Below are 15,834 nucleotides of genomic sequence, written 5' to 3'. Positions count from 1 at the left end.
GATTAGGACAGGAAGTAAGAGTTTTATAACATTTTCACATGTCAAATAAACATTTAATAGAACTCACTTACAATGGAGACTGGTAAGTTTTTGGTGGCTACTTTAATAATCATTTTCTAAAATAAAGGTGTCTCTTTCCAAATACTCAGTCTCAGATACTCAGTAACCAGCAGGTAGCAATTATAACTATATATTTCAAGGGAATGTTGGATATGTTAATTTTCTATGTTGCTTCTGGACCATTTTATAGTGAGTTTCTAAAGGAATGAGAGGAGCAACAGTATGATAGTAAGCTGCTATATAAGCCATCATGTCAGAATACTACTCTTTTGGGGCACCTGGCTCGCTCAGGGTGGTGAGTTTGGGCCCCATGTTGGGTGTAGAGATTGCTTAAATAAATAAACTTAAAAGAAAATCTTAAAAAATATACTACCATCTTGTGATACACTCTTACAAATTAAGAATTACCCTCTAGACTCTCTTTTACTCTGGAGTAGAATTTTATATAAGTTTTGTCTTGGGCCCCTGTATATGGGGGTGGGTAGTAACTGTATCAATGGCTCTATGAGATCGTTATACTTTTCTGTGATCTATCCATTACTTAATTAGGTCTTTATGAATGTATGCAAAATGAAATTTGTACCCGACCTACTTTTTAAATTTCCCTCAAGGCTTTTGTTGCATAGGAAAGCTTTGCCAACTCCATTATTACATGTTTATTGTAGAAAATACTGAAAAAGCAAATTGAAGAGAAATCGTTCATAGGCCATTGTTAATGTTGGTGTATTTCCTTTCAAGCATATTATGTTACTGGAGGTTTTTTGTTTTTTGTCTCTTTACTACATGTGAACATTTTCCCATATAATGAAATATTCTATTTATTTTAAAAAGTTTATTTTGAGAGAGAGAGAGAGAGAGAGAGAGCGCATTCATGCACGTGAGCCTGGGAGGGGCAGAGAGAGAAGGAGAGAGAGAATCCGGAGTAGGCTTCATGCTTTTCAGCAGAGCCTGATGTGGGACTCCATCTAACAAACCACAAGATCATGACCTCAGCCAAAATCAAGAGTCAGATGCTTAACTGACTGAGCCACCCATGTGCCCCTGAAATACTCTTTGTAAACGGGTCAAAAATTGTCAGGGTATATATATTCAGCTATAAGATATCTGGCTCAATATTATTTAAGTTTCTTTTTTTTTCTATTGCTAGTATGAAAGAAAAGGAGACAAGAGTGTAAATTGATACAACTCCCTTTGGAAAAGTACTAACTTATTGAAGCTGACATAACAATTTTGCTTCTAGGTATTCAACAGGAATTCATACATATATTCACCAGAAGACCTATACGGAATGTTCATAGTAGCATTATTCATAATATCCTCAAACTGGAAACTGCTCAAATGCCCATCAGCAGTGGAATGAATAAATTTGTGATACAGTCACACAATGGCAATATAATAAAGAGAATGAACAGACTGGAGCTAAATGCAGCAGGATTGGTGACTCTCAACAGATGCTGAACAAAAGCAGTCAGGCACAAAAGAGTATATTCTTTATGATTCTGATACAAGAGAGTCCATTTTGTAGGATTCCATTTATATTATATTAAGCTCAAGAACAGGGTAAACCAGTGGGTCTCAGTGTGGTGTAATATTGTTCCCCAAGGGGCATTTGGCAGTGTCTGGAGGCATCTTTGGTTGCCACAACTGGAAGAGACCAGGGTTGCTTCAGAGCACCCCACAGTGCACACGACTGTCTCATAATAAAGACCTATCCCTGGGCTAAAGTACTCTGTACTGTTAAAGGTAAGGGTGGCGGTTTCCCTTGGGTAGGAAGGGTGTGATTGTTTTTGATTTTAGTGCTGGTTACATAGGTGTATTCAGTTTGTGAAAGTTCATTGAGCTGCATGCTTCTGTTTATCTTCCTGTAGGTATTTTACACTTCAATCAAAAATTTGTATGAAAATCAGACTTCACATAAAAATCCAGGTCAAAGACATCTTGTTTTCATTTTTTAACCTTTATTTATTTTTGAGAGGCAGTGCGAGCAGCGGAGGGGCATAGAGAGAGGGAGACAGAAACCAAAGCAGGCTCCAGGCCCTGAGTGGTCAGCACAGAGTCCGATGTGGGGCTCGATCTCATGAACTGCGAGATCATGTTCTGAGCCAAAGTCAGACGCTTAACCAACTGAGCCACTCAGGCACCCCTCGAAGACTTCTTTTGAAAGATAGGACAGTCTGATAACTCCCATAGTTGTAGCTAATAAGCAGTAGGCACCCCCACCCCCACCCCCACCCCCTGCCCCATACCCTTTGGTTGGTGCCTGTTTTCCAGGCCCCATTTTCTTGTTTCAGTTACTTGTATCCCCTCACTGGTATCTTAAACAGCTTGAGTGAGATAGAATTCATACACACCATACAGTTTACCTATTTGAAATGTACAATTCAAAAATTTTATTATATTCACAGGGTTGTGTAGCCATCATCACAATTTAATTTTAGAATATTTTCATTCCTCCAAAAAGAAACCTCATACTTACTAGCAGTCACTCCCTCCCCCCACCCCACCCCACCATCTCTTTCAGGTCTAGGCAACCACTAGTCTTAGTTTTTGTCTTTAAATAATTGTATGCATTTGAATTTTGTGGTCTCTTTTCTAAAACAGGATTTATAGTAGTTATGCAGTATTTCATCATGAAGTTATGTCATAAATTGTATAAAATTTATCTTATATTGGGCACTTATTTAAGATAAATTACTAGATGTGGAATTACTGATCAAAGGATATAAACATTTTAAAATTCCTGATAAATATTAACCACAGTGCCTTCCGGAAAGGTTGTATCAGACTGCCCTCACCATCAGTGGATGATGGTATTTTTTTGCAAATTTTATGTTGTCATATTGGACAACGTAGTTATATGCAGTCATATTGGAAATGTTACACATTTTTTATTTTGTCTTAGACATGTTCATTCTCCTAGACTGATGATTATTCAGACAGTTGATTTGACCTAAACTCAGGCTGTTTTGGACAAGTGTACCAATATTGTCCTTTTTTACATGAAGACAGTACCACTTAGGATGTGAATGAATGCATTATCCCAGGTTCCTCTTACTTCTCCAGCTGGTTCCTGAATGTTCTTACATTTAAATAGAGTGGCTTTTTGCCAGCACAAATTGACACTTCAGCCCATAGTGATGTACTTTGTTTCCTTGTTGGTTAATAGAGCCAAGATTTCAAACTACTTTCCACTAGGTTTTATAATTTGACTCACAATAAATTAAATTTTGTGTTTCTCCAATAACGTCCATAGCCAAGACCTCTTTTGAAAACAAGTTGTTTGTATGTTTGTAATACATAGATTACTGTTTGCTAGTGAGCTGCCATGATGCTTTTGCTTAGAAATTGTCACTAGCTAGTTATTAAACCTCTATTACCGCTCATGCAGAATTAACTTCCACTTAAAGCATTCCAGTTAAACAAAACTTCATTGTAAACCCTTTAATTGATGCCTTGTCTCTGCACATAAAGCAGTCTCATTCAGGAGTGTGAGTCACTAGCACGATTCTTAGTGGATTGCTCAGCTCATGATCTGGGATGCCCAGATAGTTAATACTTTAGAACCATGGTGAGTCAATATTACATTTTTTTAGTTTTATTCAACCATAAATTTTCTGGGGGGATGACTGTTTGGGAAATGCCTTTTTGAAAATTTGACATCTTGTCATTGTTTCATTTCACTGCAGTTACTTCTTTCCTGCTCGTTAGAGTTCTGAATGCCACATAATTTGTTGGTTGTTTTATGAATTTTATTCTGCCTGAGGTTATTTTCACCAAATGTTAATAGACAAGACCTTAGAAATCATCTGATATTCTCCACTTATTTCACAAATGAAAAAAAAAAACGGGGTGGGGTGGGGTGGGGAGAAATACTCCTGAAGTGCCTGTTAGAATCTCTTACCTCCAAGTTCAGTGCTTGCTCTGTCTTGTTGTCATAAAATTCAAGGTTAGGAATCACTATTCTAGAATATTAGTTTTAGTTCATCCTGGACTTTGTTTTTATTAAGACACATTTTTTTTTTTCAATATATGAAATTTATTGTCAAATTGGTTTCCATACAACACCCAGTGCTCATCCCAAAAGGAAGACACATTTTTTTAATGTTTATTTTTGAGAGAGTCAGAGACAGAGTGTGAGTGGTCATGATCTCACGGTTCGTGGGTTCAAGCCCCACGTTGGGCTCTGTGCAAACAGCTTGGAGCCTGCTTCAGATTCTGTGTCTCCCTTTGTCTTTCTCTGCCCCTCCCCCACTCACATTCATATTCTCTCTCTCTCTCTCAACAATAAATAATAAAAATTTTTTTTTCATTTATTAAGGATTTGAGAGAGCTGGCCGACTCCCTATATGCCCAGAGGGCCAGAGACCAACCCCACTGGGGCAAGTCTCCAAGAGACTCCACTGCTGGCATTAGATCACACTGCGGCTGGGCCCAGGACCCAGAAGCTGGGACCCCTGAAAGTTGGTAGCTCTCCCTTGCTCAGTCCTGCTCTCCCCAGAGCAGACTTTGCCAGATCCTTCCTGCTCTCCGTGGAATTACTCTTGATGGTGCATCTCACCAGCAGAGCACACACAGATCACAGGCCTGACCCTTAGTTTCGAGGAACTCTGAGAAAATGAGTTGGGTTTCTTTTTATTTTAATTTTTTTTAATGTTTGTTTATTTTTGAGAGACAGAGTACAAGTGGGGGAGGGGCAGAGAGAGAGGGAGACAACAGAATCTGAAGCAGGCTCCAGACACTGAGCTGTCAGCACAGAGCCCAGTGCCGGGCTCGAACTCATGAACTGTGAGATCATGACATGAGCTGAAGTTGGATGGTTAACCAACTGAGCCACCCAGGCGCCCCTGTTTTTAATTTTTAAAAGAAACTAAGATTTTAAAATCTGGTTTGTAATAGGCTTGGGGTGTTTTTTGTTTGTTTTTTAATTAGAGGGAGATTAAAACTTGGCTCTGACCCATTTGGACTTTGTTGTTGCATTTGTAAAACATTTAGAATTTAGCACTACTTACTTGAAAATTTTTAATTTCCTGTTTATTATAGTTTCGTTTAGATTAAAAATTGACAAGGGACAAGTTATTGGGTTTTTTCGTTGTTGATTTGGAACCCTTGGGAGCTTTTTTTACATGAGTCTATTCCAAAGATATATATGAAAGTGGTATTTTTGGATTAACTTTTTGTGGCCAACGTTATAGTAAAGAGCTTGCAATGGAAAAAATGAATCAGATAAACTGAAAAGTAAAGCATTTCCCTGTAGTGTCACTACACTATAAAATATGTTGAAAGTTAACAGATGATTTTAGTTTGCTTCTTCTGGTTCTCTGTTGTTTAGCATATATAACTGTATAGTAAATATCTCTTGAATACAACTGTAGTTTTTAAAACGTGTTTGTAAATATCCTACAAACTACTACATTGCAAGCTTCTTGATGATAGATAGGTACCAATTGCATGAATGAATTTTAGTCTAAAACTTTTTTATCCTTTTGTGGTATTAACATAAAATTTATCATTTTAACCGTTTTCTAAAGTGTATAACTTTGGGGCACCTGGGTGGCTCAGTTGGTTAAGCGTCTGACTTCAATTCAGGTCATGATCTCTGGTTCATGAGTTCGAGCCCCACATCAGGCTCACTGCTGTCTGCACAGAACCTGCTTCAGATCCTGTCTCCCCCTCTGTCTGCCCCTCCCCCATCCATGCTCTCCCCCCGCTCTCAAAAATAAATGAACATTAAAAATATATTTAAAAAAAAGAATTAAAAATAAAAAAATTAAAAAATATAATGTGTATAGCTTTGGGGCATTAAGTAAATTTATATCGTTGTATGACCATCTCCCGAACTTTTGAATCTTCCCAGCAGAAACTGTACCCATTAAACACTAGTTCCCTGTTCCTCTCAGCCCCTGGCAATCACCATTTTATTTTCTGTTTCTATGAATTTGACTATTGTAGGTACCTCATGTAAGTAGAATCATGTAACATTTGTCTTTTGTGACTGACTTCTTTCACTTAACATAATGTTGTCAAGTTTCATCCATGTGTCAGAATTTACTTCCTTTCGAGGCTGAAAAATATTCCATTGTATATTACAAAATGTCATGTTTTGTTTATTCATCTGTCAGTGGACAGTTGGGTTGCTTCTACCTTTTTTGGCTCTTGTGAATAATTCTACAGTGAACACGAGTATACAAAATCTCTTGGCATCTCTGCTTTTGTTTCTTTCACTATATACCCAGGAGAATTGCTAGATCATAAGGTAATTGTATATTTAATATTTTGAGGAAACTGTAACTGAACTGTTTTCTATAGCAACTGCACCATTTTAGATTCCCACCAGCAGTACTCAACAAGAATCCAGTTTCTCCATGGCTTTGTTGACATTTGTTCTTCTCTTTTCTTTTCTTTTTTGGTGATAGCCATCTTGATGGGTGTGATGTGGTATCTCATGGTTTTTGTTTGAATTTCCCTAGTGATTGTGATAGTCTAAAACTTCTTAGGGGCGCCTGGGTGGCGCAGTCGGTTAAGCGTCCGACTTCAGCCAGGTCACGATCTCGCGGTCCGTGAGTTCGAGCCCCGCGTCGGGCTCTGGGCTGATGGCTCAGAGCCTGGAGCCTATTTCCGATTCTGTGTCTCCCTCTCTCTCTGCCCCTCCCCCGTTCATGCTCTGTCTCTCTCTGTCCCCAAAATAAATAAACGTTGAAAAAATAAATAAATAAATAAATAAATAAATAAATAAATAAATAAATAAAACTTCTTATAATTTAAACTCTTATTAACCCAGACTTTGTTTCTTAAAAAATATATTGAAATCATTGGTGAGGAAATGAGGGAACCAGATTCTCATACGCTGATAGTGGAAATATAAATAAATAGGTACCAGCTTTTTGGAAGGGTAATTTGGTAATACAAATCAAAAGCTTTAGAATTTTTGGAGAGCTAGAGGGCAAAGAAATTGACCTTTTTTTGTAAACATGCAAAAATATCTTTTGCAATGTACAACTGTTCACCAGCAATTCTTTTAGAAATGGGTGTGTTGGGGCGCCTGGGTGGCTCAGTCGGTTAGGTCTCCGACTTCAGCTCAGGTCACAATCTCACGGTCCGTGAGTTCAAGCCCCGCGTCAGGCTCTGGGCTGATGGCTCAGAGCCTGGAGCCTGCTTCTGATTCTGTGTCTGCCTCTCTCTCTGCCCCTCCCCCGTTCATGCTCTATCTCTGTCTCTCTCTGTCTCAAAAATAAATAAACGTTAAAAAAAAAAAAAAAAGAAAAAGAAAAAAAAAGAAAGAAATGGGTGTGTGTACCAAGTTGAGTATTACAACAGACCACTATAAACAACCTACATGTTCAACCATAGAAGCTTGGTTAGATTCTGATTCGGTAGGTCTGGGAGTGGGAGTTGGGTAAATAGAATGTGAGAATGAGCGTTTTCAACACGCGCTCTAGGTAATTCTGATGAAGGTGGTCTGTGGACCACGTGAGGTTCCTTTATTCATCACTACTTACATGCTTTAATTTGAGGTTCCATGGTATGCTAAGACTCTCTTGCAAACTGGTCTTTGACTTCCCTGTTCAGCCTTCTCTATGGCTACTTCCCAAACATCCTTCATCATATTCTAGTCTAAGAGGCTTCTTCTTTTTTTTTTTTTTTAACTTTTATTTATTTTTGAGAGACAGCATGAATGAGGGAAGAGCAGAGAGAGAGGGAGACACAGAATCCAAAGCAAGCTTCAGGCTCTGAGCTGTCAGCACAGAGCCTGATGTGAGGCTCGAACCCATTAACTATGAGATCATAACCTGAGCCAAAGTTGGATGCTCAACCAACTGAGCCACCCAGGCGCTCCTGACATTATTTTTTTCAAGGTCCACCCATGTTGTGTAACATTTTTAAGGGGAATTTGTTGGGGGGGGGGGGTGGTTGCCATGGAATGTCTGCTTGTGTCCCTTGCCCCTCTCCTTTTGGATTGTTGGGTGTTTTGGGGGGTAGGTTTTTGTTGTTTTTGTTTTTGTTCTTGGAACTCTTTATATAGTAGAGAGATTAGGTCTCTACCTAGGAAAGAGTTATCAAGGGGGTACCTGGCTGGCATGCCTAGTAACTGAGTTAGCCAGGCACCCCAAGGGGGGACATTTCATTAAGGAAGTGACTTTTGAGCAGACTTGAATGAGAAAGTCCTGCCAGCATTGATGAAAACAGTGTTCCAAGCAGTGAAAATAGCAAGTGCAAGTGCAGAAGTCTTGGGACAAAAGCATGGCATATTTGTCTTGTCTTTTCTTTTTCTTTTTTTGATGTTTACTTAGTTTGAGAGAAGGAGAAAGAGAATCCCAAGCAGGTTCCACCCTGTCAGAGCAGAACCAGTTGCCAGCTCGAACCCATGAGTCCTAAGATCGTGATGACCTGAGCCAAAATCAAGAGTCAGACGTTTAACCGACTGAGCCACCTTTTTAAAAATTGTTTATATATTTTGTTTATTTATTTCTGCACTGTCGGTGCAGAGCCCGACTTGGGACTTGATCTTACAAACTGTGGGATCATGAACTGAGCCAAGATCAATAGTCTGATGCTTAACTGACTGACCCACTTAGGTGCCCCCACTTTTTTTTTCTTTTTCTTTTTCTTTTTTTAAGAATATATATTTACTTATTTTTAGAGAGGGGGGACAGGCAGAGAGAGAGAAAGCATGGCATATTTGGTGCAGTCTGAGGAACAGTGAGGATACAGGTATTTCTGAGTCAGAATGAGCAGGAGGGAGGATGGAAGGAGATGAGACCAGGAAGTGAACTATGGTCATATGGGCATGTTGTAGACTGTGGTAAAGATTTTTGATTTTATTCCAATAGAGTTTTGAGCAGGAGAGGGACATGATCTGCCTTACTTTTTAAGAGCTTTACTGGGGTTACTTTTTGGAGAATAGATTTGAGAGGGATAAGAGCATAAACTAGGAAACCAGTTAGAAGATTTTGCTTTTACAGTAGTCCTGGTTAGAAATGAAGGTGGCTTGGGGTGCCTGGGTGGCTCAGTTGGTTGAATGTCCGACTTCAGCTCAGGTCATGATCTCACAGTCTGTGAGTTCAAGCCCCGCGTCGGGCTCTGTGCTGATAGCTCAGAGCCTGAAGCCTGCTTTGGATTCTGTGTCACCCTCTCTCTCTGCTCCTCCCCTGCTCACGCTCACTCTCTGTCTCAAAAATAAATAAAAACATTAAGAAAAAAATATGAAGGTGGCTTGAATCAGAGTGGTAGTAGTGGAGGTGGCAAGGAGTGGTTGGAAGGATTTGCCAGTGGTTTCGCTAGGAGTGAGGCTGACTTGAAGGTTTTTGACCAGAGGAACCACATGAATAGTGGAGCCACTTACTTAGATTTGGAAAACTGAAAATGGAGTAGGTCTTCAGAGGATGGGAGGATTGTGGTATGAGAAATGTGGGGCCTATTAGACATCCAGGAGATGTAGAGTAGCAGTTGAATTTCAGGCCTAAAGTTCAAGGGAAATGTTGAAGCAAATGGGACATCATTTACAAGTTGAATTCTGGCTGGAGGAGCCTGCAAAGAACACTGAAAAAGATAGGGTAACAAGATAGGATAAAAATCAGGACATGTATTTAGAAGTTTAGAAAAGGAGAAGTGACACTGAAATAGGAACTGAAAAATAAGAGCCAGAAGTGTATGGTATCAGGGAAGCCAAGTGGAAAAAAAAAAAAGTATTTTGGAGAGGAAGGAGTAATCAGGTATATCAAATACAGCTTAGGAGTGCCTGGGTGGCTCAGTCGGTTAAGCATCTGACTCTTGATTTCAGCTCAGGTCATGATCTCATGGTTCTTGAGTTTGAGCCTTGAATCAGGCTCTCTGCTGTCAGCACAGAGCCCGCTTTGGATCCTCTGTCTCCCTCTCTCTGTGTCTCTCCCCCTCTTGCTCACATGCTCTCTCTCTCTAAAATATTTTTAGAAATTTAATTTTTTTAATCTTTATTTATTTTTGAGAGAGAGAGAGCGTGAGCAGGGGAGGAATGGAGAAGGAGACACAGAATCCGAAGCAGGCTCCAGGCTCCAAGCTGTCAGCACAGAGCCCGACGCGGGGCTCGAACCCACGAGCTGTGAGATCATGACCTGAGCTGAAGTCGGATGCTTAACCGACTGAGCCACACAGGCGCCCCTATTCTTAGAAATTTAACAGAAACAAATTAAACATTTTAAAAATATATATAGCTTAAAAGGTTGAATAAGAATTGACCATTGAATTTGGCACTGTAGAAGTTATCATTGGCAAGTAGTTTTGGTAGATTGGTGGTATCTAGGCTTATTGATATGTGTACTGTTCCATCACATAAATGTTACCATAGTTTATTCACCACTCATCATCAGTTATTAGCCATTTAGGTAGTTTTCAATTCTTAAGGTATTTTACATATGCAGATTCAGATGGGCATGCTGTATTTGAGAGCATTGTGAAGTAATTTATAAATCAATGCCTTATTGGATATTGGAGTTAAGAAAATACTGCATAGCAAAAATAAAAGACTTCGGAGTTAAACTAGCCTGTTTGAACCAACCTGTGCCAGTAGCTGACTTTGTCTACATTACTCAATTTTCATGAACCTGATTCTTATCTAAAAGATTTTTATGAGGATTAAAATAAATGAGCACTTTGTATGCTTCCTAGCACATGTGTGTTCAGTAATCCTAAATTGTGTCTTGTTCTTTTTTTTTAAGTTTATTTATTTATTTTAATGTTTATTTTTGAGAGAGAGAAAGCGTGGTTGTATTTTTTGCAAGTGAGGGAGGGGCAGAGAGAGAGGGGGAGACAGGATCTGAAGCAGGCTCAGTGCACTGAGAGCAGAGAGCCATATTCTGGGCTCTAACTCACAAACCGTGAGTTCATGACCTGAGCTGAAGTCGAATGTTTAACCGACTGAGCCACGTGAGTGCCCCAAGTTTGTTTATTTTTGAGAGAGCATGAGTGGGTGAGGGGCAGAGAGAGAATCCCATGCAGGGTCTGAGCTGTCAGTGCAGCACCTGACACGGGGCTTGATCTCACAAACCATGAGATCATGACCTGAGCTGAAATCAAGAGTCGGGCGCTTAACCCACTGAACCACCAAGGCACCTCTTGTTGTTTGTCTTATAGGGAAAATAAAACTTTCTGAATAAAACTTTCTGAAAAAAAGTGTTAGTAATTGGTCTTGGAAATGTAATGAGGTGTATTTTGAGGGTGGCGGAGAAGAGGAAAACAGTTCTTTTGGGTCATTCCTATGGAGATTTTTCGATGATAAGAGAATAGGGGAAGATAGTCAATTTGAGTGATTATCCAATTTAATTCTGTTGTGATCAGAGCACATACTTTGTGTGATTTGAATAATTTTAAATGTATTGCAGCTTTGATAACATGGCCTAGAATATGGTCTATCTCAGTACGAGTTCTCTGTGTCCTTGAAAAAATTGTGAGTTCTTTTGCTGTTGGGTGGAGGGTACTCTAAATGTCAGTGGTTTTGTGGTTTAGTGGTTGATAGTAAGTAGTATTTGTTTTTTATATGCTTACTGTTTATTCTGTGAGTTATTGAGTGAGCGGTGTTGAAATCTCCAACTATTAATTGTGGATTTGTCGATTGTTCTTAATTCTATCAGTTTTTGCTTCCTCTCTTGAGGCTCTGTTAATATGTGTATAAACGTGAATTTTTATGTTGTATTGATGAGTTGACCCCTTTATCATTGTAAAAGGACCTTTATTTAAGGCTATTCATTGCTCTGAAATAAACTTTTTCTGGTAATACATAGTAACTTCTACTTCTTAATTAAATTTTTAAATAAAGTTTATTTATTTATATAAAGAATAGGTGGGGGAGGGGTAGAGAGAGAGAATCCCAAGCAGGCTCCACACTGCTAGCACAGAGCCCAATGTGGGGCTCAATCTCCTGAACCGTGAGATCATGACCTGAGCCACCCAGGGGCCCCTCCTCTTTTTTTTTAAAAAAAACACGTTCATTTATTTTGAGAGAGAAAGTGAGCAAGCAGGGGAAGGGCAGAGAGACAGGGAGAGAGAATCCTAAGAAGGCTTTGCCTGTCAGCACAGAGCGCGACGTGGGGCTCAATCCCACAAATCTTGAGATCATGACCTGAGCTGAAATTAAAAGACACTCAGGCATGTCATTTACTCCTTCCTTTTCTTTCTTTCTTTCTTTCTTTCTTTCTTTCTTTCTTTCTTTCTTTCTTTCTTTCTTTCCTCCTTTCTTTTTCTCCTTCCTTCCTTCCTTCCTTCCTTCCTTCCTTCCTTCCTTCCTATTTATTTTTGAGAGAAACAAAGAATGTGAGTGGGTTAGGAGCAGAGAGAAAGGGAGACACAGAATCTGAAGCAGGCTCCAGGTTCTGAGCTGTCAGCACAGAGCCCGACACGGGGCTTGAACTCACGAGCTGTGAGATCATGACCTGAGCTGAAGTCAAATGCCCAACAGACTGAGCCAACCGGGTGCCCCTCCTCCTTTCTTTTGATTACTGTTAACATGTTACATCTTTCTCCATAGTTTTGCATTTAATCTCTTTGTGGCTTTATACCTAAAGTGGATTTCTGTGTAGGCAGCATATAGTTAGATCTTGTTTATGAAGTCTGACAATTTCTGCCTTTTATTTATTTATTTATTTATTTATTTATTTATTTATTTTAATGTTTATTCATTTTTGAGAGAGAAAGAGAAACAGAGCATGAGCACGAGAAGGCCAGAGAGAGAGGGAGACACAGAATTTGAAGGAGGCTCCAGGCTCTGAGCTGTCAGCACAGAGCCCAATGCAAGGCTCGAACTCATGAACTGCGAGATCATGACCTGAACCAAAGTCAGGCACTTAACCAACTGAGCCATCCAGGTGCCCCAATTTCTGCCTTTTAATTGAATATTTAGCCTGTTTACATTTAATGTGATTGTTGATGTCCTAGGGTTTAAATCCACTATCCTCCTATTTATTCTCTTTGTCTCATTTATTTTTATGATTGCATAGTATGTCCTTCATTGGTTTATTAGCTGTAACATTGTTTTGTTATTTTAATAGTTGATTTTGGGTTTACTACAGCCATCTTTAAGTTATTACAGTCTACTTTCAATATTAAATCACTTCTTGTATTATATGATAACCTTACAACAGTATATTTCCATTTCCTTTCTCTCTGCTTTTTGTGATATTGTTTTTACTTCTATTGTTTTACTACTTTTACTCCTATGTAAAAGAAGTGTGTAATAAATATAAATTCCAGGGGCTCCTGGCTGGTGCAGTTGGTGGAGTATGGGACTTTTGATCTCGGGGTTGTTAGTTCAAGCCCCACATTGGGTGTGGAGATGACTTAAAAATAATTTTTTTTAAGAAAGAAAGATCACTCCTACAATAATTAGTTGTTGCCATTTTCACTTTAAACAGCCAGTTATCTTAAAAAAAATTTTTTTTGTTTTTAATACAGCACATGTAAGCAAGGGAGGGAGCAGAGAGAGAGAGAGAGTAAGAATCTCAAGTGGGCTCCAGGCTCTATCCCACAACCCTGAGATCATGACCTGAGCCGAAATCAAGAGCCAGATGCTTTTGTCGGGAGACAACTAGGGAGAAAGCAAATGGTTTTCTGAAAGGTGTTGAACAGAGATTAAAAACAAAAACTTTGAAGTGAAAATTACTAATTTCTAGTCCAGTGTTGTACCTGACACCTCACTCCATACAACAGCCCATTTTCTGCTTAAACTGTCCTGTGAACCAAGCAAGGTTCATTGCCTCATGAGGCTGCTTATTCTTTTTATGGACAGGCTGATGCAGTGGGAATTTATTTTCTAGGAGAAAAAAGTGGAGAGATTGTAATAAGTATAAAGCAGGTCCCATAGGAATGCATTTATTCATCTGTTTGTCAAACATTTATTTAACACTTAAAATGTGCCAGTTATTGCTAGAAGCTAGGGAAGCAGAGGTGAAAGACACAACATCTAGGGGCTCCCGGTCTGATGCAGTAACAAACCCAAAAGTTGCAGCAGCGTTGGGAGTAATGGTGCTTGCCTTGAGGTCTGGCACAGCTCTTAGCTCCGCGTGTGTCCACCATTTGACTGTCTCCCCTTGTACAGGACACTGGCACATCAGACCCAGTGTCTACTGAATGGAGTTTATACCAACTTCTCTTGTCCCTGTTCTCAATGCCCGAGTAAGTAATTAAACTTATAAACTTACTAAATAAGTAATTAAACCATTTCTGTTGGAGATACCACTTTTCTAGTTTTAGTCTTCCTTCCCAACTGCTGAGAAACCTGAGTTCTTTTTGTTTGACTTTGAGTTCATTCTGCACATAAGATCTTAAACTCTGAAATTTCCCCTTTTGATCTTTGTGAATTTTTTTATTAAAAAATTTTTTTAGTGTTTATTTTTGAGAGAAAGAGCACGAGCAGGGGAGGGGCAGGGGCACAGAGAGAGAGAGAGAGAGAGAGAGAGAGAGAGAGAGAGAGAGAATCTGAAGCAGGCTCCAGGCTCTGAGCTGTAAGCAGAGAGCCCAACACAGAGCTCGAACTCAAAAACCGTGAGATCATGACCTGAGCCAAAGTCGGACACGACACTTAACTGACTGAGCCACCCAGGCACCCTGATCTTTGTGAATTTATTCTGATCCCATGGATTGAGCCACCCCGGTGCCCCAACCACTTTAATAACTGTATGATCTTAGGCAATTTTGTAACCTTTCTAGATCTCATTTCTTCATCTTTAGAAGGGATCTAGTCATGTGATCTACCTCCTGGGATAATCCAAATAATATGCTTTGTATTTAATCTTCAAAAATCCTGTGAGTTCTGTTCTACAGAAAAATGTGGTAAACTTTGGATTCTGTTAGGGTATAACTGTAGAAAACTTCAAATACAAAGAATTTGGGAGGGAATTATGTAATTTATTACCATGTTTATGCCAACTAATTTTTAAAATTCTGTTTTCTAGTACAAGACAAGGTAGATTTGTAACCTTAGTTATTTGGAAAACGGACTAAAAATAACACATTTGGTTTGTGTCCAATAAATGTTATATAAGCAAACATTTTTTTTCAGTGTGTGTTATTTTGTTTGTGTGAATCCTTTTGAATTATGGGTTACCATGAATTGTAGTATTCTTTACTTAAAAAGTCATCCTAGAAGGAATAGTTTTTACACCTTTGAATTTATTCAAGAAATTGACTGATGTGACTATATAGAAACAAAATTTGAGGGACACCTAGGTGGCTCAGTCAGTTAAGCTTCAGACTCTTGATTTTGGCTCAGGTCATGATCTCAACAATTTGTGAGATAGAGCCCCACATCAGGCTCCGTGCTAACAGCCGAGAGCCTGCTTGGAATTCTCTCCCCACCTCCCTCTCTGCCTCTTCCCTGCTCGCATTCTCCTTCTCTCTCAAAATAAATAAACGTTTAAAAAAAATAAAAATTAAAGGAAGACAATAAAGTGAAGTGTTATGTTAAATGCCAAATGATTAATGTCTATACTATATTAAAATATATTCTGCATGGGGTGCCTGGGTGGTTCAGTTAAGAATTCGACTTCAGCCCAGGTCATGATCTCATGGCTCCCGAGTTCAAGCCCTGCATTGGGCTGTGTGCTGACAGCTTGGAGCCTGGAAGCCTGCTTTGGATTCCGTGTCTCCCTCTCTCTTTCTCTGTCAAAAATAAACATTAAAAAATTTTTTTTAATAAAAAAAGAATATATTCTACAAATACATGGGCAAAAGGCTAGAAATAGTCCATGAAGTGGGGAAGGATATGGGGGAAGTATGTCTTGGTATATTAAAAACATAAATTGGGGGCGC

At 39.2% G+C, this 15,834-nt stretch overlaps 1 protein-coding gene across 5 annotated transcripts in view; it reads left to right on the top strand.

Annotated features, from left to right (window-relative positions):
* GJC1 (gap junction protein gamma 1) overlaps positions 1-15,834 on the top strand; it is a 40,153-nt gene that overhangs the window by 14,011 nt on the left and 10,308 nt on the right. Inside the window, exon 1 of one of the 5 annotated variants that reach the window (XM_045489197.1) lies at positions 12,839-12,893. The exons of 3 other annotated variants lie outside the window; for them this stretch is intronic. The gene's annotated coding sequence lies outside the window, so the exon portion shown is untranslated. Of the gene's footprint in view, positions 1-12,838; positions 12,894-13,565; positions 14,200-15,834 lie in introns of those variants that run through there. One more of the 5 variants, XM_045489198.1, reaches the window with a different exon arrangement.

This window comes from Leopardus geoffroyi, chromosome E1 (assembly GCF_018350155.1).
Source record: "Leopardus geoffroyi isolate Oge1 chromosome E1, O.geoffroyi_Oge1_pat1.0, whole genome shotgun sequence".
Taxonomy (NCBI): domain Eukaryota; kingdom Metazoa; phylum Chordata; class Mammalia; order Carnivora; family Felidae; genus Leopardus; species Leopardus geoffroyi.
The sequence above is the reverse complement of the archived record's forward strand: the minus strand, read 5'-3'. Positions and strand labels throughout refer to the sequence as shown.